General features: G+C 34.2%; 1 pseudogene; it reads left to right on the top strand.

Annotated features, from left to right (window-relative positions):
* Positions 1-3673: 3673 nt before the first annotated feature.
* On the top strand, positions 3674-5027 carry LOC149217145 (E3 ubiquitin-protein ligase RZF1-like; annotated as a pseudogene).
* Positions 5028-16129: the final 11102 nt, after the last annotated feature.

Consider the following 16129-nt stretch of genomic DNA (forward strand, 5'->3'; position numbering starts at 1 on the left):
TAAGAGGGAGGTATGCAATTCCAAAAGAATATTTTTCTTGAGTTTGGATTTATTACAAAGATATAAGCGATCTTTATACCGTAACGAATCATTTTTCTGGCGAAATGTATCAAATGTACTAGGATATTGTTGCAACTTTTGAATGAGTGTCAACACCTCTTCATCATTCTTCCATTCATCCCTTGCTTCGGTTATCCAATCAGGTTGGATAATAGAAATGGCACAAAGAAATGCTTGCACATCTTCATCCTTTCTTCAAAGTGCATCTACAACAACATTTTTCTTCCCTTTTTGTAGATGATTTCAAATTCATAACCCAACATCTTTGTGACCCATTTTTTGTGCTCTTTTGAAGATAATCTTTGTTCCAACAATTATTTAAGACTGTCATGATCTATTTTTACCTTGAAGTGTCTTCCCATTAAGTAAGGTCACAATTGCTTTAGTGCATGTAGTATTTCAAACATTTCCTTCTCATAAATTGGTTTGTGTAAATAATTTCCTTTTATTGGATGACTTTAAAGATAGCAGCAATTCCATTTACCGAGGCATCACATTCTACAATAAAGGTTTTTATGAAGTTTGGTGTAGCTAAGACTAGTGATTGGCACATTGCCTCTTTAAGATGTTCAAAGGCCTTAGTCACTTCTACAGTCCAAGAATATGCATCATTCTTCAATAATGTTGTTAGAGGAGCTGTTATTCTCCCACAATTCTTAACAATCTTGTGATAACGCCTTGTCAACCTAAGAAATCCTCAAATATGCTTTATGGCTGTGGGGATTTTCCATTCCTTAATGGCTTTAATTTTGTTAGGGCCTACCTTAACACCCTCATCAAATACAATATGACCCAAATATTCCACCTCTTGTACTCCAAAGAAACATTTGGAGTTTGTTGCATATAATTGTTTCTCCTCCAATAGTTTGAGCACCCAATCAACATGTTGAACATGACCTTTACAAGGATTGTTGTAAATTAGTATATCATTAAAATATACTAACATAAATTTTCTAAGGAAGAGTTTGAAAATGGAATTCATCAAACTTTGAAATGTGGAAGGTGGATTAGTAAGGCCAAAAGGCATGATAAAAAATTCATAATGACCCTCATGAGTTCTGAATAATGTTTTTGGAAAGTATTCAGTCTTCATTCTAATTTGATGATATCCTGAACGAAGATCCAACTTGGTGAAGTAAATTTCTCCATGGAATTCATCTAACAATTCATCAATCATACGAATGAGAAATTTATCTTTAATAGTGAGCTTTTTGAGCTCACTATAATCTAGAAACATATGCCATGATCCATCCTTCTTGTGCAACAACACTACAGGAGTATAGAAATAAATTTGACTAGGTTGAATTATCACTAGTAGAAAATGTTGAAATTAGTGACTAAGTGACTAAAAAAATTAGTCACCAGAAATTTTCCAAGTGAAATACTACCAAAAATTAGAAATATTAAGAGACCCAACTAAAAACGACTAAAATAAATGACTGATTTAGTCTTGAGTTAAAATATATGACTAGCTACTAAGTAATACTACTGAAAATGACTAATGTGAATGACTAATTTAGTCTAGGAACAAAAATATGACTACCTAACAAGAACTACAATAATATGAATTAGTCGTTTATGTCTGTCATTTTAATTGTGTCACTTCAACAATATAAACTTACAAGTGATAGGGGATTCGAAGGCTTTTACAGAGTGGATGAAACATTGTACTTCTTTATACACTTCTTTATTGGATCAGAGGATGATTATAATTATGGAGCTTATTATAATCTTTAAGGTTATATTATTTGATCACATTCACGGGGAATTAAATTCAAAGGTTAAAAAATTATCGAAAATGGGAGTGGGTCAACACCTCCCTTTGCAACACGACATGACCACCTAGCCTAGACCACACTTGCCCTTAACATGACCAACTTTTTACCTATGAAGTTTCAAATCGGTGACTTTAACACCACGGAATGCCTTAAGAATACACCTTGTCATCATCTATTTTATGCCCCATGGACATAAATTACCACTAATTATTTTAGATATTTTTCTTCTATTTACATGATTATAAATTTTAATTAAAAATAATTGGTTCAATACCATAATCTCCCCTCCCTACTTTAATCCATTGTATATGAAAATACTTAATTACATCAAAGGTGTCCCTTTCTGAAATTGGTAAGGCTAAGCATTGTCTAATACCCTTTTCATATCCATTTGACATTTGTCCTGATGTACACACATTACATTTGCCTGATTCTCACGATTGCCATTGTTATCAACTGAATACTGTTGTTGAGGATTGTTGGGAGACTTTGTCATGCCTGTCGGATAAATTCTTGGTATATATAGTTTATTGGTTGTTGGATATACTCTTGTTGTTATAGTAGTAGTTGCAAATTACTCCACCCAATTATGGATTTAGCACCATAAGGATAATGGAATAAGATTAAAAAATTATGTAAAACTATGAAAAACAACAATCATCCACAAACATTATACAACTCTTTAAAAAATTTCTAACAAACTTGAAAATATATAAAAAAAAAATTATAATAAAAAAATATCATAATATTTTTATTATTAAAAAATACTAAAAATACATTCTTTATGTTAAAAATATTTTACACAAATTCTTTAAAAAATGTGCATTTATTTTAAATACTTGAATCTCTAAACCACCTATTGGCTTACATAGTTAAAAAAAACACCATTAATATTTGAAAGTAAAATTTATACATATTTTACATAATCAATATTCATTTCTACAAAAATACATTAACTCTAATCCAATTTCATCTATAGTATATTATCATATCCAATCTCATTTAAAATATATTATCATAAGATAATATATTAAAAGTTAAATATTATTTAAATTCTTAAAAAAATATAATTATATTATAACTAAAAAGTTAGATTTACGAAAGTATGCTTTAATAAATCATCACAAAGATTGAAAAAGATGTACCATAAGAATATGAGAGTGGATTGCTTTATTTTCCTTTGCACCTTTAAATACAAATATCTTTCAGTTGATTTAATATGTATTAAAAACTAAATGTTATTTTAAGCCCCATTTTATGTCGAGAAAAAAATAAGACCCAAACAACTTTTAGGGCTTACACTATGAACAGAAAAAACCAAACCAAACCCAAAACAAAGAAAAAGAAATTACAGTCATTGGGATAAAATGTTAATGAGATTTAAGTGGGAAGTTAATAGATATTTAATATTGCAAGAGAGTTTATAAAAACCCTTCTGTGATGTTGATCCCTAATAATGTATCTCATGAGTGCAGAAAATGAGCAGAGAGGCTAGGAAGAGGTATTATTAAACATCGGCAAAGAGAAGCACCTAGATGCTTTGGCCCTCAAGCTCGTTCATGTCCAGCAGTCACGTGTTCAGGTGGAAAGCTGAGCAATTTTTGTGCTTCTTAGGAAGCAGATCACACGGGAACAGATATAATCAGACTTGAGATTCAAGGTATCAAGGTGCATTGGGTCCATTTTTAGTGGACTAAATAAATAATTTCGATGCGTATCATTTTGCTAGAGTCATGATGATGCATGTCACCAGCAGGAAAATGCTATTGGATGACATGCTCTAAGAAACAACAAGGGGAGGAGGAAGGGAGTAATTGGGTGGGATATAGATAAGGATGTCATCCAAAAGAGAAGGGCAGAGTTATTGGTGTCATCAATGCGAGAGGAGCATCAGAACTGATGTGCGAGAGGAGGGCCTCATTTTCCCCATTTCAGTGGAGGATTTGTTGAGAAAACGCAGAGAATAACACCCAATGTTAGGTATCACCCATATACACCCAGGTGAGGGTAGGGGCAGGAGCAAGGGGGATTGCGATTCCAGCCATGGAAAGTTAGACTAGGTCTTGCCGGGATTGTTCTACAATTCTTACAGCTGATCATGGCATAACCCAAATGATGGAATCCCTTGCTGCTTTCTTCCAACATGGGAAAAATGATGACAACAACAACAATAGTAATACCAATGATGAGGAGCAGAGAGGGAGAGGAGGAAGGGTACAAATTTGGATGGATCCTAGTGGGTTCAATCCTATGATGTTTACTCATGGTCAAATGATGAATAATTTGATGGGTCTGGGTAGGGGGAATGTGGAATTCTTTGTTGATGACAGCACAGGGGCATGATAACCAGATTACATGGTAACTTTGGGGATTATTTCCTTGGACCTGGTTTGGGTAAGCTTATTTAGCAACTCGTAGAAAATGACCCCAACAAGTATGGTACAACTCCAGACTCCAAAGCTTCCATAGGAACTATGCCCACCATTACAATTACCCAAGAACTTCTTGTTATTGAGTCTACACAGTGTTCAGTATGCAAGGATGAATTTGAAGTGGGCAGCGAAGTAAGACAAATTCCCTGTAAACACATGTACCCTTATGTTTTCATTCTTTTGTGGCTTGAACAACATAATTATTCTCTAGTTTGTCGATATGATATTGCCATAGATGATGTAGAGTATGATCCTGCTCCCTCCCGTGGGAAGAGCTCTCCTTGGGTTTAGAATTCTGGCAGCACATCAAATGGGAAAGATGGAAATCTTGATGGGTTTTATTCATGGGGTATTTTGGGAACATCAAATAAAAATAATAATGAATCTTTTTTGGCCTAAAATGAGCTCTGGAAATACCATGGTTGGTAATAGTAATATTTCCCCAAATCAACGAGAAGCTTCTGGTGGTGGTTCTGTTGTTATATTTCCTACCCATGAAGTAGCTAATGTCAATGGTAGTGGTAGAGGGACAAGAAGGAACTTCGAGGTGTCTCTTGCAGGGCCATTCAAGGCTTCCTTTTCAACAATTCAACAAGTTCAAGCTGAAACAAGCTCTGGTCATGTAAACAGTGGAGAGATTGTTTCTAGTAGACTAGACAAGGGAAATGATGTTTAGGGTAACAAATTAGCTACTGTGAGGGCAGAGTATGATGGTGATACTCTTATGTCTAAAGTAAGAAATGGAGACTTTGAATGATGGTTTGTAACTTATATCACACAACTGTGGCTAGCTAGAGTTCAACTTTTTTAAAGGTATGATTTTCAGGCCATTCAATAATTCCATGTAAAGAATGAAATAAGGAATAGTTCAGATATTTTCCTTTCCCCACACGGAAAAGTTATTTACATCTTGGGCAATTTTATTCATCACCTTAGTTTTCGTTATTGTGGAATACTACTACAGTGAATAGGTTGCAATGACGATCAATAGATCAAGTTATTTTTCGATGAATGATGCTAATTCTCTACTGTTAAGGGATTTTAAGGTAACTTTTAGGAAAATTTTACATGTCATTAGATCAATGCGTCTTTCTTTGCAAAACCGTTAAAGCACAGAGAATTACAATAACAAAAATATATTGTTCTAAATATGGAAAAATAATTCAGTCATGAGAAATGACAATAGCAAATGATGACAACATAATGGTGATAATTCTTTGATTTTAATTGAGAATCTAGTTTGGTTAAACTTTCCAATATCAAAAATTGAATGTAAGCACCTTTGCTACCTAGATGATCCCACACACCAATTCTAAGCATGAAATTTTTCCATGCCTCCTTAAGAAGTTGTTCTTTTGATCAATGGAATGAACTATGACTTCTTGCAACCTAGTTCAATCATCTCTATAATTCTTTTATGGAATATGAATTACTTTCTTAAGACTTTCTGTCAATATCAATTAGAAAAAACGAAAATAAATATTTTATGGGAATGTAGCAAGATGGAATTTCATCATATGAACCGTTGAACTCCAAGCCTTTAACATAAATATATGTTCAGGTAAGCATTCTTCTACAAAATTTAGTTTCCAGGGACTCACTTAGAATTATAATGTGTGTATGAAAGATCTTATATGGAACTACACTTCAACATAGCTTGTGGTGTTTGGGGAAGTTAGACTTTCAAGTACCTTCTTCCTAACCTCAACTCCAATAGAACACAAGCCTTTACCCTCATGTACAATTAGATACTGAATGGTCCATTATACTCCCAAACATTCTTAGTTGTTGTTAAATGATGGATTACTATTTCCTCCTATTAAATTCTACACCAATTTAAAAGGGGCATCTTCTTTGATAACCTTTCTTATCTCTTGAAGAACACATTTATAGGTACCGGGATTCTCCAACAAAAGATAAAGCATGCACCAAAATATGCATTCAAGAGATGGAGGATCCTTCCCTGGTATAGTCATCTCTTTTGTAAGGGTTGATTCCTTGATTCTTTTTTCTTTGCTATTGCTTCCCAGTTATTTTTACTTTGTTTCAGATAGGCATTCCTAGAGATCTAAAAGGTCTCGAGGCCTTATTTAAATAGAAATCCCAAAGTTGCAAGGTTCTCTCCTAGAAATGGAGATTATTTCAGGCATAGATAGTGGCATTTTCTATCAATCAACTCCATCCTGCTTTTATAAGGACATCGTTTAGCGTTTGTTTGCAGATTTTGTCCAAGGAGAATTGTGCCATCAACAAAGAGTTGATGAGAGATATACTCGATCTCGTAAGTGAGGAAACTCTTAAGTTCTGTAAATTAGAGCAAAGAAGTAAAGCTATGTGAGTCTCCTCTAGAGGGTTGTAATTGGAGTCTCCCTTAGTGGGTTTCGCCTAAGGACCAAAATGCCAAATCTCATTCAAAGATCTTGTGTATCTAGAAACAATGATTCTTATTGAAATATGAGATTTTTTTTTTTTTCTAAAATTTTCATTTGTTGAGCAAATTGATCAACAAAGAATCACCCGGCATAAAGAACTAATGTGACTTTCCACTCATGTTTCTTATTCTAGTTCCTTTATAGGTTATTTTTGGACAATCAAGAATCACACTGTTTCTTGATCTGCTAACTTTATCTCCCAAAATTGTATTAGAGAAATAATATATTTGGAATCTCTGAGATTGGAGACCAAAGAAGATCTGTGTCAGAGAGCTAAGGATGAGACCGAGAAAGTTGGGCATGCTCAGGAAATATTTTTTATCAATAGAAGCAAAGTTAAGTTAAGAAAAGCGCTTATAGGGTATATGATACCCAACATTAGTGTGTTATGTATTCTTTTGATTGATTGATTTTTATTATAGTTTTCCATGATTTTTCCAGTTATGTCTCTGTAGAAAACTAACATTTGGTAACAAATCAGAGTTAAATTGGTGTTGAGTTCAACTGACACAATTGAAATTGTGAAATTGTGTGCAAATGGCATCATCCCTTATCCATGGTGTGTCAAATGATTTGACAGAGAAAATTTCAGGTGCAGAAAACTACAGTATGTGGGCAAACACCATGATGTTAGAACATGTAACTAGGTTCGGTCTTTCTAGGTTCGTATTTCTTATTCTAGTTCCTTTATAGGTTATTTTTGCACAATCAGGCATCACACTATTTCTTGTTCTTATAAATTTATCTCCCAAACTTGTATTAGAGAAATAAGATATTTGGAATCTGTGATATTGGAGACCAAAGAAGATCTGTGTGAGAAAGCTAAGGAAAAGACCAAGAAAGTTGGGCATGCTCAGGAAATGGTTTTTAATTTATTGCAGACACAATCACATATGCAGGGGACCAGGTCACTATTATCCTTTTGTTCTTTGTTTCTGTATATATTTTTAGTTTCCCTTAATGAATGATTAGTCATTTGCAATTTTTGGGATTTTTTTTTTTATTTTCTTCTTGAAGGCCCAGTTTTCAGTTGTTTCTAGAATGTGAAGGGCATAATATCTTTTCAATTTAAGTATAGGGGTTTTTGCAGTGCATTATATTAGATATCATTTTTGGGATTCAACTGCGTTAATTTAGTCACTCATCTATTACCATTTCCATGAGAGGTAGTCATAACTGACTAATTTCTCATGATTTTTTGAGTAGTCCACTTAGCACTCATTACATCGGGTGATGCTCACGGGGTGAAGAAGTGGGATTGAAACTAGTGAAATGAATCACATAGCATCAATCATCACTTCTGAGGCTTGCACTCGGTAACCAGGACTTCCCGGGAGGTCACCCATCCCATATCGCCTCTGGCTCAAGCACGCTTAACTGTGGAGTTTTCCCCACAATCAAGCCCACTTAGCTTGCTACCCCATTTGCAAAACCTTGGCAAGTATTATGCCTCATGAATCATTCAAGTAGAGTTCCCTTCACTCTTTTGAATTTAAGTATAGGGGTTTTCATAGTGCATTATATTAGATATCCTTTTTTGGGATTCAACTGCGTTAAGTAAGTTATTCATCTATGACCATTTCCATCTGTTAAATCTTGATGGACATTACAAAATTATTTATTAAGTACTTTATTTTCTAGCATGTATGAACTAGCTGGTAATTTGGTTGGTGTTATGTAATTGGAAAGTTTACTGTTTCTAGTGTCCAATGGCTAGATATTTTACAGGCATATGTTGGAATTTAAGCATCCTTTTATAATTTATTTAAAGAACAACTTCTTGTTATAAGAATACGATGGGAAAGATGTCCCTTTACTCTTGATTGACATTATGATTTTTTTATCGATGGAAAAAACTGTATATTTGATATTTCAAGGAGAAATAAAAAGATACATGCCATTATGCCTTGAAACCATAGAGGATCTGATTACTCTACTAGTTTTTCAAACAAAAATCTGAAACCTATCTAAAGAGAGTACGTTATGATAGTCTTCTAGTTATACCTTGGCCTTCTCTTAGGCATAAAGTGCCTGTTACACCATTTAAAGTCCAATGATGTCTGAAAATACAGTCCACTTCAAAGGTTTAAGCTTGCTTTTCCAGTTTACAAAATATCACAACAAAAAAGCAAATTTTTCTTTTAAAGAAAAAATGACAAAAAAACATTCTTTCAATCAGCTTCATCTAAATATAGAGATTTGGCCTCTTCAGGAAGAGGACCCCTTTCATCAATTTGAGATAACACTCATAGGCATTCTTGTAGAGTTAGGGATTCTGTTGAAAGCTTATCAGCTTTCTCATTAAGTTCTCTATATTCATGCTGAAAGAAGACCTCTTCAAGCCTGTTCCTTACCTCATTTTTTTTCCATGATTGGGGAAAGCAGCAAGCTCTCCAACTTGTTGATACCCTTTTCTGAGTCTATAACCATCTTTGAGGCCCCCATGATTAGGGGCCCTCCCTTATTTTCACTTTGTTACCTCATCCTATTTTCCATACTGACCACTTTCCCACCAATAGAAAAGCATTCATTTCTTTCTGAACTACAAAAGCCCCACCATGGCCTTTTACTTCCTTTTTGATCCAGCGCTTCAAAGGTCTAGGAGATATATATTTTTCTATCATCACCTTACCCACAATCCTTCATTATGCATCAATATCCACATACTATTTATAATTAGAGCTTGCCCAAATAGACAGATATTTTTACTTCCCAACCCTCCATGTAAGAACTGTGAATAATTTAAACAACTATTCCCTATGAATAGAATATGAAATAACATAATATTACATCCATTGCAGAGACAGTAAAGGCTTCTAAAATTACACATCATGATCTTGTGATAAAAATTCCTGAATATTATAAATTTAATTGACAGAATCAATGAAAGTATTTACCTGTAATCCTACGGTCGATAATGCCTCAAACTACTCCTGCTTCGGTTACCAAAAGACCGAAACCACCCAACCAAACTGAGCATAACCTTGCTACTCAGTCCAGTAAACTTCTCAGTTGAAGCAGACTGTTCCCCCATGCCTAGAAACCTCAGAACAATCAAGGCACAACTGTTCCTGATGATAAACAAACTCTCTTTGTATAAACTTTCCTCTTCCTTTCTCCCCCTGGTCTCCAACCATCCCTTCCTTCCTATAAGTTGCCATTTACCGACATCCTCCATCACCGTGTCAAAATTATGATACGTGTTGATTTTTATAAAGAAAATTTTATTTTATTTTATTTGAATATCTTAATTTGAAATAAAATTTAGTTATTTATTTTAATGATTTAATTTTTAATTTATTTAATTTTTAATTTATAATTTTATTAATTTTATTTAAATTCATAAATTTTAATTTACTATAAGTGGGTCATTACACTCCAGCTTCTTTTAGCAATGCTAATTATTATTTCCCCCCTCTTTCATAGAGGGATACCTTCTTTCTCTCTCTTCCTTGTTCTCAAAAAACTTAAACACTTCTTTATAATATTTTCCAACATTTCTTTATGAGCTAAGGATAACCAATAGGCTTGGAATCCTTCCAATATTGGTTTCAGAGTCTCAACCTTTTTCATCTATGGCACTAGTTTGTCACTTTTTTGTAAATTTTCTCATAGAACCAAAGCCAATATCCTAACTTGCAATGATTAGGTTGTTGAGCCTCAAAACTGCCCTTTCCTTATCAAATTTTCTCATCCATTTTCTTTGTTTTTCCATGAAGAAAATGCATCCCTATCATCAATAACCAGTATACATTGCCTTAATGAGAAAATTTTAGTGATTTACATGTTATGCTTTTATGTTTTAATTTTTGAATAAGTTTTTGTCTTTTAGCTACGGAACGCAACCCATTCTGCAGCTAATCAGCTGTTCCGCAGCTATGTTCATGCTTCGACATGTTACATGTGTCAAATGAGGAAACCGGCCACATGGGCATCTCGAGAATGGTCACGACATGGATCCTATCCTATTCAATCAACCCAAATCAACAAAGAAACTAGCTCAAGACTCCGGTCAATGGAGAAGTCAAATGTAGAGACCGAAGGCAACAAGACTCTATTTTGTGGATAATCAACACGTTTCATAGTGATGGGATCCGAAACAAATTCCTGAACCCAGGGAATCCAACAGACATCTATGCAACCAAATCCAACAGCCATCATATTAGATTTATGTCTCCAGCAGCCGAGGAAGAAAATTCGGTGTGCCTATCCGCTACGTGTTTTTGGATGTAGCTTATTTTTCTCCATAAATAGTTGCATAATTTTCTTATAATTACCTGTGTAAAGAACTCAGAACCAGTTCGAATTTCCTAATGTATTAAGCTCAGACTACTGCTCTGTAGTTTTGAAAACTCATATCCTGTGTTCTTTTAATATGAACACTGCAAGTTTCATGGATATGTGAAGGAGTTTCTTGGAGTCTTGATTAAGTACGCATAACCTGATCATTTGTAGAGGGCCCCTACGCTGACTAAGGTTTCATTTCATTTTGTTTTATCTTTTCTAGTTAATTGTAAGTTCATCATTACTTCCATAGTGTTCATAACCATTTTTCATACTAACCCTATTTATAATGCAATCTTTATCATTTTGTTACTAATGCAGAATAACTTCTTCCAGTACAAAATAGCTTCTTTTTGCTTAATTTCTTTCTAGTTTTTATTAGCAGTTGGAAGTTGAAATTCAGTAGTGTAATGTAGTTTGTTTTATTTACTGTTTCACTAGTCTTTAAGTTTTCAATTAGACTGATCAGTGCCATTACAGTTCTTGCCATTTTGTTACTAGTTTATTGACTCATGGTGTAGATGAATGTTTCTAAAGAGCCCTTCTAGTTGATAACTCATCTTAAACTGAGTGGTTGAATACTTCATTCATGCAATGAGTCTTTTCTGCATTTTTGTATTTATCTTCTCTTAGAATAATAAAGTATGTAATTCCTCAAAATGTCATCACAAGGAGGTTTTTCTCCCAAAATTGAGAGGAAGAGTAACTAAGCACTTCATTTAGTTTTGTTTCCATAATAGATAGTTGCATTTCACTTTCAGTTTTCGGTATTTCATTTAGTCTTGTTTTTTTAATTGAATAGACAGTAGTTGTAATTTTACCTATTAGTTTGTAGCTCATGATTTGGAAATAATGATGTGATTAGAAATAGAAACTTTGTTTTCATTTCTTGATTAAACTTTGCTTCCAAATCTTACTTAAGATCTTTTTAGTTCTCATTTCTTTAGGTTTTTAGTAGTTTGTACAAAAGTTAGATTTAAAATTTTGTTAAGTACATTGTAAGTCATTAGGGATTAAAGGATCAAAAACCCCCAAAACAACATAAAACTAAAAAACAATGAAGTAAGAAGGGTCATCTAGCACATATAATGCACTACACTTTATCAGTTTACGATACCCGGATTGATAATTTATGTAGAGCAATTTAGGATACTACATTGACCAAACATTTTGGCACCGTTGCCAGGGAGGTGTAACTAGGTAGCCTTATCTCTTACATTAAAAATAAAATAAAATAAAAAAATGACATGCATAGAGAAAGAGACTCTAGGGGTAGATTTATAGCTAGGGGCAGAAGTTCAATTCCCACAACTCCACCTACTCCACCAAGAGTAAGAAAAGGCACACCTCCATCCCAGACTCATACTCCCAGCCATAGGATTCCTGGAATTCAAGGGGCAGAAACTCAATCAGAAGAATCTCCTACTTCATCTATCAAGACAGTCTTAGGAGAGAAAAATTTTGAATCTCCAACAGCAGGGATAACCTTTTTCACCTCCACAGGAGAGCCTATTGTAGTTGAAGAATTAGGAATACCTGGTGAGGAAGAAGAAGTAGAAACTCTCTCCCATAATCCATTAATAGAAGAACCAGAGGAGGAGGGAATAACCTTGCAAGTTGAACCCTATACTGACTCTAAAGAAACTATAATGGCAGAGGAAGAACAAGATGGAGAATTCTCACTGTTTGGAGGAGGGGGTAGAGGGAGAGGTAGAGGAGATAATGGAGGAGGTAGATGAAATAATGGACAAGGCAGAGGAAATATGGAAGTAGATAACTCTTTTGGATTCCCTATAGTGGATTGGTAACACATACCACAATGAAAAATATCTCACATTCTGTCCTCCCAAACTTCTATGGGTTGAGAAGTGAGGACCCTGAAACATTTTTGTTTGAGTTTGAAGTCTTGTGCAAAATTTATGACTATCTAGAAGACTCTCAAAAACTTAAATTGTTTCCTTCAACATTGAAAGGGGCTGCTTTGAAATGGTTCATGAGGTTAGTTACTCAATCGATTAGAACATGGAATGACATGAAAAAGGCATTTTTGAATAGATGCTTGGATTATTGTATGCCTACTAATCATAAAGATGAGGTGTTCAAAATGATGCAAAGAGAGGATGAAAACTTAGAAGATTTGATTGAGAGATTCAACTATAATTTGAAAAGAGCAAAGATGAACAATTTAGATGAAGAAACTTTGAAAGCTATTTTGTTAAAAGCTGTTAGAGATGAGTGGATAGATATCCTTAACATGATGGGGAAGGGAGATATCTCTCAACTTCCATTGAGTGACATAGGAGAACTGTGTGTTCATCTCTCGAGAGGGAAATCTAAAATAGGGAAAGGGCCGAGAGATCTTTCTCTTGTTAGAACAAACAAATATACAACTAGATCTGTAAGCAAGGTAGAAATTGGCAATATGCTTGATCAGTTTAAAATTGACATTTTAGGGAGCCTTAGTGAGTAACTAGACACCCTTAAAATTCAAAACAAGCAGAAAACAGAGGCTAATGCTTTAGCCATTTTTTGTCCAAAATGCAGAAATAAACATGCTCTAAGGGAATGCCCTTTAGATGCAAAAATTGTAGAAACTTGTATGATCTGTTAGGAAAGCCATGAAACCAAGGGTTGTCCTTCAATCCTAGGTCTCAAAGCTGTCTTTCAAGAGGAAACAGTCCCAAATTCTACAGAATCTCTTTGTTTTGTTACAAGAAGACCTTGGCAGGGGCCACAAAATCAGGGATTTAACAATTAAATGTATCTTCAATCCCCACCAAACTGGAATTCTTGGCAGCAACCTTGGCCTCAACCTCAACCTCAACCTCAATCTCAGTATCAATCTCAACCGTGGGCACAAGGGGTACAAAATACTTATGGAAGATTTACTCAATATTATCAATATCCTCCATCCTATTCCTATCATTATCCTCCCCCACAAAATCAGCAACCAAATCAGCAGCCACAACTTCAAAATTAGAACCCTCAACTTTCATTTCCATTTCCACAACAAGCCCCATAACAAAGTCAAAATCCTCAACTCTTACTACCATTTCAACAGAAACCAAATCAACTACCTGCCCAACCATTACCAAACCCCAACAATAAAAACCCTCAGAATGCTTACATGGTAGAAGGCCAACAATTTCTAACTTACATGATTACTCCTCTAGATCTTAATGATGTTTAACTAAGATCTAGTAGGATATTAGAAAAACCTTCTGTAGTTATTCAAGAAAAAGACACCTCCGAGGAAGATTCTCTAAAAGTCAATAAAAGTTTTGAGGAAACATCTCTTCAAAACCAAAACATTGAAAAAGGAAAACAAAAAAAATCAGTGAACACATCTCCTATCATTTAGCAACCAACATCTACTTCTACACCTCCTTTTCCTGAGAGAGTACAACTTGATAGAGGAGTAGAAAAACAGATCTTGTTGCCCAACTATGATTTTCTAGATGAATTGAAGAATGTTTGTATCAAAATTCCTTTGCTACAAGCCATTAGAGAAATTCCAATTCTAGCCATAACAATAAAGGAGTTGAGCATCAAAGGACTAGGAAGAAAAGCAAAAGAAACAAAAAGAATTCACTTGGTAGGAAAGATAGCAGACATAATGATGGGAAAATTTTCCATACAGAAGTATGTGGATCTAGGGAGTCCAATTGTCAAGACACATATAAATGGAATTGAAATTCCAAATACATTGATTGACTTCGAGGCAACAATAAACATCATGAGTAGACAAACTATGGAGCAGCTTAAACTTCCTAATCTTCTTTACACACCTACCTTACTGCAACTTGCAGATAGATCAGTAATCAAACTGGATGGTGTACTAGAAGATATTTCAGTCTCCTTAGATTCTTGGGAATATCCTATTGATTTCATCATCTTAACTCCCAAGAATAATCTAGGAGGACACCCACTCATATTATGAATACCTTGGCTGGCCACACCTGATGCTTTTATTAGTTGTAGATCTGGTGACATGTATATTTCTGATGGTAATTCAAGAAAGAAATTTACTTTGTATCCTCTAGCAAAATAAATCACAAAAATAGATGACAAGGAATGGATTGATGATGAAGACGATATTCAGCCTCTCTTTACTATTTCAAAAATTAGTGAAGATAGTCAAATTTTGCATACATTGGAAAATTTTGAAACATCTTCAGAATATGATATTTCAAGAAAAATCTAATGTTAAATACTTGTCATGTAGGCAGATGTCTCTCTATTCTATGAAAGAGTTTGATAGCTCTACAATTGAAATTTTTCCAGGTATGACATTGAACATAAACAAAAACTTGAAGAAACTACAACAAGAAGAGCTAACCAAAACATTACAAAAACATTCTGCTGCATTTGCATGGGAGTACATCGACATGAAAGGCATTGATCCTAAGACTTGTATCCATCATATCTATATTGAGGAAAACAGTAGACCAATCAAACAACCTCAGAGAAGAATAAATCCAAATCTTAGGGAAATTGTAAAAGAAAAGCTCCAAAAATTACTCAATGTAAACTTCATTTACCCAATTTCAGATAGTTAATGGATTTCTCCTTTTGTAATTTTGCCTAAAAAGAATGGTAAATGGAGGGTGTGCATTTATTACCGAGAATTGAATAAAGCAACCCTTAAAGATCACTTTCCTTTGCCCTTTATAGATCAAGTGTTAGATACATTAACAGGTAAGAAGTATTTCTCGCTCTTGGATGGTTTTAGTGGTTATAATCAAATTCAGGTAGCACCTGAAGATCAGGATAAAACCACATTTACTTGTCCATGGGGAAATTTTTCCTACCGAGTACCTCCTTTTGGATTGTGTAATGCACCTACAACATTCCAAAGAGTAGTACTAGGAATTTTTTTTGATCTAATACATGATTCTGTAGAGGTATATATGGATGATTTTATAGTCTATGGAAACACATTTGAAGAAGCTTTGGAAAATTTGGAAAAAGTTCTTAAAAGATGTAAAGAAACAAACCTTTCAATAAGCCATGAAAAATGTTTTATGATGTTTACAGAAGGTATTGTTTTAGGACATCACATTTCAGGAGATGGGATTAAAGTTGACAAATCTAAAGTTGAAGTCATCTCTAAGTTGTCAATTCCAAATTGCCAAAAGGATGT

This window comes from Pinus tabuliformis, chromosome 1_1, assembly GCF_031772625.1.
Source record: "Pinus tabuliformis cultivar Carrire ecotype Pingquan chromosome 1_1, CPIR1, whole genome shotgun sequence".
Taxonomy (NCBI): Eukaryota; Viridiplantae; Streptophyta; class Pinopsida; order Pinales; family Pinaceae; genus Pinus; species Pinus tabuliformis.